We start from the raw sequence: 12,676 nt of genomic DNA on the forward strand, positions 1-12,676 counted from the left end.
CACCGTAAAACAGCGCGCTTACACGGGACGAAAAAAGAAGACGCGCACACACACAGCGCTGAAGGCGGTCCCGTGTTCCCATCATGTAAGGGCCGTATTCCTCGTCCTCAATCCGAAGAAAGGCCTGGCGATTAGTCAAGAAATCTCTTACATACGCGTAGGCCCTAGCCCCACAATCGGTAAAACTCATGTTGGCCAGGATGCTTCCGTGTTTAACATTGTCGAAAGCCCCTTTCAGATCAAGGGCGAGGATGGCTTTGTCATGGTGTTGCATAGTTGTGGGTCTTATTACATCCCTGTGCAGCTGGAATCGGCCACACAGGGCAATAAGTCGAAGTTTCAAAGAATGCTCGGAACGTGTAGATCGAGTTCCCTCGGCAAAAAGGCGAGTTCAGAATCCTCTTCAGTGCACCTTTAAGGTCGTGCAACTCAAAAGGGGCATCGAGTGTTTCATTAGGCCTGCCAGAGTACATGTACTCAGGCCCAGTCGGGTCCTCCGTACGACAGAGATATCTGTCGAACAGAGTGTCCGCAAATTGGGCCGTCGTACCTTGATACCCTTCAAGAGCCCGCCGGAGCTGCTTTTGCGTCTCCCCTCTTGTTTGGGAGGGGTCGATTAGACTACGAAAGAGACGCCACGTTCCCTTCGAGCTCATGTGATGAGCTGCGGCGTCGCAGCGTGCTATCCAATTTGAATCAGAGAGTTCGGCAGCGTACGCTGCAGCCTGCTTTGTGAGTTTGGCTATGCGGGCGCGTAGTTTGCGATTAGTTTTCTGCTTCTTCCACCGTTTAGTTAAGCTCCGGCGCGCCTCCCACAAATGCAGGAGGTGGGTGTCCACTGCGTGGATCTCTTCAGTGGTTTGTAGTGTTGTGACGTATTGTTTCTGAATGTTGTATATATGGTTAGCCCACTCCGCGTAGCCGCCGGAAAAAAGTACAGGAGGGATAGTGTGATTTCGGAATTTTTGCCAGTCGGTCAGCTTGGCCTGACTCCATTTTTTGCGCTCTGCCTTTGCCACGGGTGTAATTCGAAGAAGGAAGTGATCGCTGCCTAGAGAAACTCCCAAGTTCTCCCAGGCAGCCGCTCTAGCATTTTTAACGAGAGAAAGGTCGGGACACATGTCGCGGGTTACCGAATTCCCCACTCGGGTTGGATACGCCGGGTCCGTGAGCAACGTGAGGCTGAGGGTGGAGATGAGCTCCGCCAGCTTACGTCCTCTTGCCTTTTCAAAGTGGTAGCCCCAGTGAAGGCTGGGAGTATTGAAGTCTCCAACGATCACTGGAGGCTCTTTTGCGGCAATTTTGACCGCGCGAAGGAAGATTTCATTGAAAGTTACGCGCGGCTTATTATGCGGAGGGCAGTATATGTTGAGGATATGTATTGACGGGTCGCGGCGTCTGAGAGGCAGTACCCGGACCAATGTATATTCTTGCTCGGTGATTAAGTCTAAGTCGACCTGAACCACGGTGTAAGCCTTATTCACAAGGATGCACGTAGAGGGGCCACCCTGAAAGGTGCTGTAGCCCGAGAATTTAGCGTCTATGCCGGGCTCCTGCAGGGCAATGAGCGCCGGTATGTCACCTAGGGACTGCAGGTAGAGATGGAGGTGTAGCCGCTTTTTCCAAGCTCTGAAACCCCAGTTCCATTGGATAATCTGGAATTTTTCAAGGTTTTTAGCATCCCAGTCAGATCTGCTAGCCATCTTGTATTTATTTACGGGCGAGCGGACCAGCTCTGGCCGGGAGCCGGCGCAACCCTAGTGAGGGGCCGCACCGACCCACCGGCTGGCGAGCCTGAACTGTGTTCCTCCGCTGGCTGTCAGGATACTGTTTTACGTTTGAGGTGAGGGGATTCGCAGCTAGTTGAGTTCTTAATTTGGGTGCTGACCCAGGGCTGCACGGCTTTAAGGACGGAGTCAGTGACCTGGGCCATAAGGTCGGGAAGTGCTTGCGTTAAAGCCGCCTTGAACATGTCCTGGAAGGACTCGCGGACTGCTGACATGATTTGATTCGGGAGGTCCGCCACTTGCTCCTCCAGTTGCTCGGTTTGGCGCTGCAGTGCCTCGATGCCGCCGATGCGACCAGCAGTGGAAACTCATCCAACTACCGTGTTTCCGGTCTACCGCGAGACGCTAGTGAGGCAATGATTCGTCATCCTCGTCATCTGGTACAGCTTCCTGCATTGGTTCGGATGACCCGGCCTGTTTGGCCTCTAATTCTTGAATTTTGCGCGCTAGAATTTGGTTCTGGCGCCTGAGCTCCTCTACCTGCGGCTGTAGGGCGGTTTCGGTAGGGGAGGGACGGGTAGGGGGCCTGGAGACTGCCCTACTTCAACTGCTCACCTGTTGCTGGACGGGTGCCAAGGGCGGGAAGTCCTTGGCGTTGTAGACCGCGGGCACGGCCTGAGTCGCGGACTTGACGGGTTTCGATGGCCCGGTTTGGGCCTTGGGTTCCTTAGCGGCTGGCGCTTTCTTGGCCTTGGGCGGAGGAGCCTACGTGGGCCCCGTCTTGGTCTTCGGCTTAGATTCGGGTGGGGAGCTCGGTTTGATGGCTTTCCGGAACCGCCCGGCACAGCCAGGAACTCCAGTTGGGTGGCCGCCTCCGCAGATGAGGCAGCTCGGAACACAGTCATGCTCCGCCGGGCCGTCAGGAGTGGCACCAGGAACCTGAACCCCGCAGCGTTTGCAGCGCCCCGGCTGCAGTCGCGGGCACGCATCGGGCCGATGGCCCACTGTGCCACAGCGGTGGCATGCAGGCACTGTCTTCTTGTACAGGCGAACAGGGAGCTGTTCGTAGCTGTACAGCACCGTCCGTGGCACCTTGGTCCCACGCGAAGGTGATCACCGCAACCGGGGTTCCCCTCAGCTTGCGCACAGATACCACATTTTGTTCCGCACTGAGTTTTCGTTTAACACTTTCAGACGTTTCGTCTGGCGAAACAGTCACGACGCCGCGACAGAACGCACCGGAGAGTTTGGGGTGTCCCCCGTTAGCAAAAACTACTACGTTATGAATATACGGTGGGCTATTTAAATTGTATTTTGGAACATATTTTGTATTCATGAATGCACTAAAAATATGTAGGAAATACGTTCCTGAAATTTCATTCTTGGTATTCGAAATATATTCTTAAAATATGCCAAAAATACTTTACTTAAAGGATACTTCGAGCACTTTTCAAATATGTGAAAATATATGCATGCAGTTTTAGTATCTTTTCAGTGTATTAAAGGTGTTTTTTAGGAAATATGAAATTAATTCATCAAAAGTATACTTCAATTCTAAAAAACGGGCAGTCCTTGTAAACGTATATGTATGCAGTTTTAGCATCTTGTCAATGTATTAAAAGTGTACTTCCGTTAATATGAAATTAATTCATCCGAAGTATACTTTAATTCTGACAAACGGGAAGTCCTTTTAAACGTATTTGCAGCACACTTCTAGCTGCCGTTGAACAGTCGAGTGCTCGAAGTCGCGTTTCAGGAAATGGCATTTGCGTGTTGTCAACGTATTTGAAGTGTACTTCAGTAATTGCGTAATTAATTCGTCCAAAGAATGCTTAAATTCTAGCAAATTGGCAGTCCACCTTCGCATATTTGCAGCGCACTTCGAGCTGCCTTTGAACAACCTAATGATCAAAATGGAGTTTAGGGAAATCGAATTTTTGTGTTGGCAATGTTTTTAAAGTGTACTTTCGTAAATACGCAATTAATCCGTCCAAGTATACTTCGATTCGAACAAATGGACAGTCCGCACAAACCTATTTGCATTACACTTCAAGCTACCATGGAACAATCTAGAGCTCCAAATGACGTTTCAGGAAACAGTGAAAACTCTCCCTTTCCTGTCGTCCTTTCGTTACAACACTGTAATCATAGCGCGGGAATAACGCAGGGCAAAAACGAGACGGGACGAGGACGCCTGCGTTGTTCCCGCGCTATGATTACTGTGTTGCAATGAATTACCAACCTGCACAAGCCTTTTCTGTTCTGAAGTCCTTTTTATTTATGGTAACTTCTAGAAGGAAGGTAATCACTACTTATTTACAACACATGCGGAGAACGCGATAGCATGATACCGGCAAAGGCGCTTTGGGTATCTCCGGGCCCGAATATGCCAGCGAAAAGGACCACGTCCGGCAAACCCGACCGGCTCCCTTAGACGCCCGTGTATCTGTTGGTTGACATTTCGACTCCTGACCTATTTCTGACGCAAGTTTCCACTAGCAGTTCTGTTCTAGATCTCTTCCCGATTCGAACGCGGCCAGTAGGGATTGCCTTGATTTCCGTCTTTTGTACAATTTGTTCTGCAGTTGAAGCATTAACCCGACTCATTCTGTGAAGCCGACCGGTAGACCTTTTTTAAGCCGAAGTGAATGTATATTTAATGTATTAAATGTATATTTTTAGTGTATTTCTAATGTAATCTGATGTATTTAATGTATATGTTTAGTATATTTTAAGGCACTGTAAATATGCTAAGCGGGCAAAAATGTACTTTTCACGTATTTTAAAGAACGTTCGAAATATTATTCGTAGTATACTTGGAAAGCATTCATATTGCAGTATAAGCATAGGGACAAAAAAATGCGAAATAGCCGCCGCGGTGTTTCAGTGGTTATGGTGCTCGGCTGCTGACCCGAAAGACGCGGGTTCGATCCCGGCAGCGGCGGTTGAATTTCTTTGGAGGAGAAATTCTAGAGGCCCGTGTACTGTGCGATGTCAGTGCACGTTAAAGAACCCCAGGTGGTCGAAATTTCCGGAGCCCTTCACTACGGCGTCTCTCATAGCCTTAGTCGCTTTGGGACGTTAAACCCCATAAGCCAAACCAACCAAACCAAAAAATGCTAAATAAATATGAAATTAATACAATATGTTTTAAATGCATTCTAAGCACATCCTTTTTTTCGCTACGGGCGGGAACGGTAGCTCCCGTTCCCCTACCGGCAGCACAATATTCCGGAGTAGCTTCTCCGCGGCGTCGACTGATTTCAGTGCACATACAAGGACGTTTTGGTCCCAAACGGACCACACCGCAAGTCCCGCATTTGCGTCGTTCCCGAGGATGCTGCGGGCTGCAGCGCCGGCTTGTCCAGGACCAAAAGTTGCCTTGAGGTCGATCGTGTTGCGCGGTTTCAGCACCACGACGATGTCGTCTTTTTCGATGCGCGGCGTGTTCTGCGGCCGCCACCGGAGTTGCTTGGAGCGTTTCGAGGCTGCGTTCAGCGCACTCCCAACCTGCGTACGCGTAGAGCTAGCCGGCGCCTGTTGCTGGGTGGCACCAGCACCAGCGTCCCTCGATGCCGCCGCCGCGTTCTTCTTTCCGCGCCAGACGCGGACCATATCTTGAAGAGAAAATAATTGTGATTACGACAAAGAAAAACAAGCAAAGTTCTGCACATTCCTGGAAAAATAAATGTACAGGGTGTCCAAGATAAATGTAACCAAGCTTTTAAAAAAGACGAAGTGCCCTAGCCCAGTGAGACCAACTGAGAGTTGTTCCCAGGCGCGTGTCCTAGTCTGCAGTATTCTTTAATTATGCAAACGTAACTAATTAGCCGAAGGTAATTAGCTAACTTTTTAATTATTGCCTTCAGGAAGAAAGTGTCAATGCAGGAATTGTAGATCCCATAGAAAAATAACCAGTTGCCGTGTTTGCAACCAAGTACCACTGATACAGCTTCTTTTTGCCTTAAAAGAAAGCCCGCGAAATACGAAAAGAACCACGTGATAGGGAAGAAGTTTCAGCGCCCCCAGACGACCGGTCAAACAATGACATTCGCTTATCATTGCAACGCTGTCCCGAACGGGGTTCGGCGTTTTGCGATGGTTGCGAGATATATGCCAGCAACTCTCGCATGGGCGCTAGGGCGGCCGCTTCGTTAGCGCGTGACGGCTCGAGGCGAGGTTTCGCATGAAAAAGCGCTCCATGCGAGTCGTGCTTCACTTCCTTGAAAAGCAGCGCCTGCTTACTTTCCATGGCGCATAAGCAGTTCCTGGTGCATATCTCGCCACCACTTCAAAGCGTCGAACCCTGTTCGGGACAGCTTTGCAAACATAAGCGGATGTCGTTGCTTGACCGATCGTCTGGGAGCGCTGAAACTGCTTCCCTATCACGTGGTTCATTTTGTATTTCACGGGCTTTCTTTTAATTCAAATAAAAGAAGCTGTATCAGTGGTAGTTGATTGCAAACACGGCAAACGGTTATTTTTGTATGGGATGTACACCTCCTGCATTTAAATTTTCTCCCTGAAAGCAATAATTAAAAGTTAGCTTATTAGTCTCTGCTAATTAATTAATTTTGTGCAATGAAAAACTGCCACAGACTAGGACACACAACGGTCAACAACCCTCAGTTGGCCTAACGGCGCTAGGGCAATTCGTCTTTATTACAAGCTTCGTAACATATAGCTGGGACACCTGTATAATGACACACACTCAGCAAACGCGCATTGAGATATGTGCCAATTTGTTTTAATGTCGGCTCAAAAATAAGATTTACAAATCGAATTTCATTTCTCTCGCTCTCAACACGTCCGTATGTGTGTCCTATTAGCCCCTAACATGAAAAGCATAGAATTTCAACCTGTTTAACAAAGAAGGATGTAGCGAAACAGCTGTCTCTTAATTTGTGGTTTCGGTTTTTACGCTGCCGACGCCGCCGCCGCCGAGGAAAAATGTCCATGTATGAATATCCGGCGCCGCCGCCGACTGAAAGCCTAAAAACAACCACCACCACGCCGCAACCGGTCGTAACCGGCATGGCGGACACCTGTAGCCTTCCGGTGTGTTCTCGTGCAAGCAGTACAAGGTGCTTGCATGGCGCGCTCCGTAGCAGACGGCTCCGTGGCCATGCTTGTTTTAGTGAGCGGCGGTAAGGCAATGGTTGAGACGGCTGCAGCGCCGTTCTACACGCGGCATCTGCACCGCGCTCTCACTAAACAGCTCAAATGACAGTGCACCTACGTGTGTGTTTGTATATGTGCGCGTGCGTGTGCGTGTCTCCGTACGTGCGCAAGCGACTGGCTCTCATCTTTCTGTCCAGCCTTGCATGTTGTTTTACACCATCTCTCTTTTGTGTGCAAATATTAATTACTCGCAGCACGACGGAGCATTTGCATAAGTGACAGATGGTGAGATGTTTTTTTTTAATACGTGGGTGATCTCAACGTTTGTGATGACTCGCTACGACATCAGTGTACCTCCGCTTACAGCAGCGACCGACTGGCCTTGAGGTCGCCGTCAGCCCAAACTTTCACCTGCCAGCCTCTCCGGCGTCACCGTTCGCTGACAATGAACGCGATTTGTTGAGTTCAAATATAGTCCGAATTATCAGGCAAATCTTTCCTTCTGTAACTGTGGCAGTCACTTCTATAGAGCGGCAACAACCTTAGTCACGTATGTACGTGTAGGAACTGTCAAGCGCCGTCTCGAGCGGAAGTCTGAGTAACCTCTCGAATTGAAAGTTTGTTGCCTCTTCAAAGTTCCCGTTGAATCGCTGACAGTCGACCAGCCTGCGCCACTTCGCACGATGCAACAGAACGGACGGAGTCAACTTCTTCGCCACTTTTGGAATTAACAAATTTCTGGGCCACTCCACGAGTTGCGCCACATTGAAAAAAATGCTTAGTGCTCAATACAGCTAGCACAATCCTGCGCATATGTCAAACCACGCAACAAGCACCAACACACACAGTGGCGGTCCCAGCGATTGGTTCTAGGGGGGGCGGACGGACTTCCTTACACAAAAAAAAGAAACGGAAACAACGATTTTTCATTTACACTCTGTTTGCACAACAATTTTTGTGCGCTTTCTTGTTGGCAAAATATTCGTAAGTAATTCATAACTATTTGTTATTTATATATGTATACTGCTCACGTAACCATTAACTTATATAATTCATATATATTTATGCTGCGGTTGAATTTTGACCAAGGAAAAATTCTAGCAGCCCGTGTGCTGTGCGATGCGATGTCGGTGCACGTTAAGGAACCCCAGGTGATTTTGTAGCCCTTCACTACGGCGTCCCTCATAGCCTGAGTTGCTTCGGGACGTTAAACCCCCATAAAACACACAAACAAAGCATGTATTTATATCACAATATTTTAAATTGAATGGTAGGGCCAGTCATGAAGTGCAAAAGTAACTGTGAGGGGACGGCAGGACCACGATACCTCGACAGTCACGTACGAATTGCACTCGTATAACTACCAACCTGTTGTATAGCTAATACGGTTGTAAAACAGTATTAGCTTAAAACGTGACTTACTAGCAGCAGAAAACTTTTGTAACAAATGGCAAATGTCTATTTTGTAAATAGTGTACAAAGCTCTCCCCTGTCCTTTCTCGCTGTCGCTCCCCTCTATACTTCTCCTTACTATCCTCTTCCTTTCCCTTTCGTTTCCTCCGGCTGCAGCTCGGGTGCTTAAGATATTAGATAGCAATTGCCGCGGCCGGCAACACTCTTTTGCTTCACTTTTTTTTTTTAAATAAACCACTACCACCATCCACCATATTGTTAAGTGTAAGACGCTCCAACTTAATACCACTTAGCTACTTTATCTGTCGTTCTCGTTTACATGCTACTAAAGCATACAAATATCGTTAATTAAACCTGTCTGACGATCTTACGTGGTCAACGCACATCAACCACATCACTGTAGCATCCAGCCGATCCATTGGCTATCTTCAACGCTCAATGAAGTTTGCCCCAGTCCATGTAAAATTACTAGCCTAGACCACATTAATGAGCCCAAAATTAGAATATGCAGCCGCCATTCGGGACCCACATGAGGAATACCTTTCTGAGAGCATAGAAACAACCAAAAATTACGCCATTAGATTTCTTCATTCCGATTATTCATCCTACACAAGTGTAACCGATCTGAAGAACCGATCTAGCTTGTCATTATTAAAGCATCGTCGAAAAATAGCCAGTTTCACCCTCTTTCATAGTTTCTACTATTCATTTCCGTTCAGCATCTACGTCACAATACACTCCCTGTTTTCAGCTCGTCACAAAAACAGTCAGCAGGTGTCATACCCTTGCCCAAAAACACACACATTTGCGCAGTCTTTCTTCATTCTAACAGCAAAAGATTGGAACGGCCTTCCCAATGCCGCTGTAATAATAGAAGACACGCTTGCATTCAAAGATAAGCTTAAATCTTTAGCCACATTTTAGTTTTTCGTGTGCCATTCCCCTCTAACGTTGACCTATTGCACTTTGTTTTACTATGCGGTGTTTACTGTTCTTTAATCCGTTATTGAATTCTTACCCACCGTTCAGCGTTTCTTCCTGTCTTTCATTCTTGTCTTGTTTTTTATTTTCGCTTTGGAAGCACTTGAACGTTTTGCGTTTTGATTTTCTGAGCTGTTTGCCTGTTCAATTTGTATTTTGAACCTTGATATTGGTATTGCAGGGAATATGTTCGTTTTTGTTGATATTTCTGTAGAGCCCACCCCTCCTTTAATGCCCCTTGTTTGAGGTCTTTGAGGTACTAAAATAAATAAATAAAGAAATAAACCTGTAGAACAGAGAATTGTGTGAAATAAGGTCGGGGCTAAAACGGTGAACGTACAAAGTAGTGGACTACTTGACGCATCACAGGCGACAAAGCTTTCCATTTCTATGTCAAAAATTACATCTCGCCCTATGAGAGCCCGAAAACGGACGTTCGGGAAAATGTGCAAAGGCTTTTGGGGGGGAGGGGACCGCCCTTAGGACCGCCACTGAGCACACCGCCGCAGCAGACGAATGTTTCTGCCCTTATGCGCTTGATTTGGCCACTGCACCAAAAGCACTAGTGCCAAGCCACACTCGTGCAGCAAGAATTGGCACGGCACTTTTGTGAACTGCAGCCAAATCGAGTTAGTATCCGGTTTTACAGTGTGTAACCGCCTGAGCGAGTAGCAGGCGGTTGCGGAGCAGCATGACCGACAGCCGCCTCAAAATTTGCGGCACAAATTTTTAACGCGAAAGGATTACTACAGCCATTAAGAGGAAAGCCGGCGGCGCGTCTGTGCGAGTGCTTGCAGATGGTACAGAAAATCTCAGCGACGGCAAAAAACCGAGCCGACGCTGAGGCAGCGATCGAATATCGAGCGTTAATTCACCTAACGGGTAACGGGTAACGAATGCGCATTCGCAGAACGCAACGCGCGGCGTACGCAACGCGGGACGCTACGTGCTGCGTAGAGAACATGGCGGCGACCATCTCGCCCGCTTCGGACCGATTTCACTTCGCCGCTGCTTTCTCCAACGCGATGGCTCGCTCTAAACTGTGCTGTTAGCTTTTATTTTGTCTACTCTCACCCACACGCCGAAATATTAGGGACAAATGCCTCTTGTTTTTCGGATAATGAGGCGATTTTTGACCTTTTAAGCCTAACTTACGTTGTGTACGTTTATCGTCATAGCAAGCGCACCTGTCGAATAATTTTTTAGTCATGTGCCTACTTTTGCACTTCATTAAACATTATACATTTTTTCCTCCATTAAAACCAGTAATATACTAATCATATTGTCAGAAACTGAAAAATGTTCAGCCGAGCGCTACAGCGCTTTCAGTGTTTGTCACTAGATGGCGACAAAACACAACGCGCTACGAGACTGCTCTGCGGCGGTACGGCCAACTACAATGTTACTGGACTAGGTTAGTTTTCAAACTTCCCATTCGAGCCATGCATTGCAGATGGCACATTTTCCTTCTCCGTCGCCAGGTAGCAGTGGCGTCGTATCAGGCTCCAAGTCCCTCGCGTCGTCTGCTCGCGGAGGCGTAGTTTCGCTGCGTGTGAGCCTTATTTTCCGCTCCGTTTCATAGAATAGATGCTATGAAACTAGACATTTTTGGCGGAAAAATTAACTACGCAGGTAAAGATAATGGAGCGACCCCAATTTATTTTATTTTATTTATTAATACTGCAATCCCAGGAAGGGATTTTCGCAGGGTGAGCATACAGAATATAGGTAAGTACAAATATTAAGAAAAAAAATGTACAAAGGCCACAAATTAATAATAAGCAACAAAAACACAACAGCAAAAATGAAAGGCTCAATGACTTAACACAGCAAAAAAGTACAATAAGGTTTGGGGCATATAAATACACTACTATCAAGTCATCAGTGAACATGGTCAACAGGGAATTAATTAAATGAAGAAAGAGCACCAAAACGATCACAATATTAAAATCAGGTCATAAAAAAAATGGGAAACGGGAATGCATGACAGAGGACATTATTGTGCACTGAGGTTGCCGATGAATGATGTTACAGATAGCTGTAGGACTTCGTCGTTAGTAAGTTGATTCCACTCCGTTACTGTTCGCGGAAAAAGGAATATTTAAAGCAGTTATTACGCTGGGTGAAAGGGGTGATTGTAAGATTGTGACGTTGTCTTGTAGAATAACCTGAAGAGAAGGATATTAGTCCATAAATGTTAATTTTAAAATGACCTTTGACCAATTGGTATAAGAACTTTAGTCGAGCAACGCGATTCCTTTCGGTTATAGATATTAAAGCAGCCCTGTTTAAGAGGTCACTTACTGATGTGCGTCCGTAGCTATTGTAAACAAAACGTACTGCTTTCTTTTGTATTTTTTCAATTTTATTTACGTTTGTTTTGGTGAATGGATCCCAGATTATTGCCGCATAATCTAGTATTGGAAGGAGAATCGATTTATACGCTAGAAGCCGAACTCGGAGTGTGGAAAGTCTCAATGCACGCCTAAGAAAGAAAAGTTTACGGTTTGCATTATTTACAGTTTGATCAATGTGTTTAGTCCAGTCAAGGTTGTTAGTAATCCATAGCCCTAGATATTTGTAGTGTGAGACTTCGGAAAGAATGTTGTTATCAAATGAATATTGGAACATCAGTGGACTTTTCTTGTGAGTGATTCTCATATACACGGTTTTTTGAAAGTTTTTGAAAGAATGCTTATCTCCCTGAGTAATTCCGCGAATATGTTGTGCTAGGCTCGCGTATCACACGCGCGTGCTTTGCATGCCGATTTCTTGAAATGCGGCCAGCACCGAAGCCCACCCGCGATCTCGGGTCTAGCAGCGCGACAGCAGTGGGTTGCGCATTATGTAGAGCTTTGAGCACCTTTAATGTGATTCAAGTTGTTTGCAGCCACCAATAATAAAACAAGCGCAACAATTTTGAAGCCCTCAGCGAAGTCTCTAGAAATCGTTATAGCAAAGTTTTAGTGATGGAGCTGCAAGGTATTTTCTGCTAGATGTGCCGATGCAGAGCGTATATCAGACGTATAGAAATGATAAAAGCCAGGAGAAAGTAACCATGAGGGCTTCAGCGGCTCGCAGCTTTCCTCCCGTTCTTTTTTTGTGTGCGCTCAAGCGTTCTAGGGCGATGTAGGACTACAGCCGATGGTTGCACATGGTACGCATTTGCCATAAAAGAAATCATGCATAACATGTGGTCCAGACTCCAACAGCACAAGCTTTCGAAAATTCATCTTTTTATTAGGCTGCCTTCACAGCACTTTCCAATTAGCGCTACAAGAGTTTGGCTCTCTTCCTAGCTTGCTTAACATTCACACTAGAGCTTTGACGCTGGTGTAGAAACTTTGCATAAAAATACATGCGGGTGGTTCAATAAAATTTGATAACGCGAGCACTCAGCTCTTCATTGAAGGCTGCATCCTACTCGAACTAGA

Source organism: Amblyomma mixtum, chromosome 3, assembly GCF_055824585.1.
Source record: "Amblyomma mixtum isolate Tamu chromosome 3, ASM5582458v1, whole genome shotgun sequence".
Classification (NCBI taxonomy): domain Eukaryota; kingdom Metazoa; phylum Arthropoda; class Arachnida; order Ixodida; family Ixodidae; genus Amblyomma; species Amblyomma mixtum.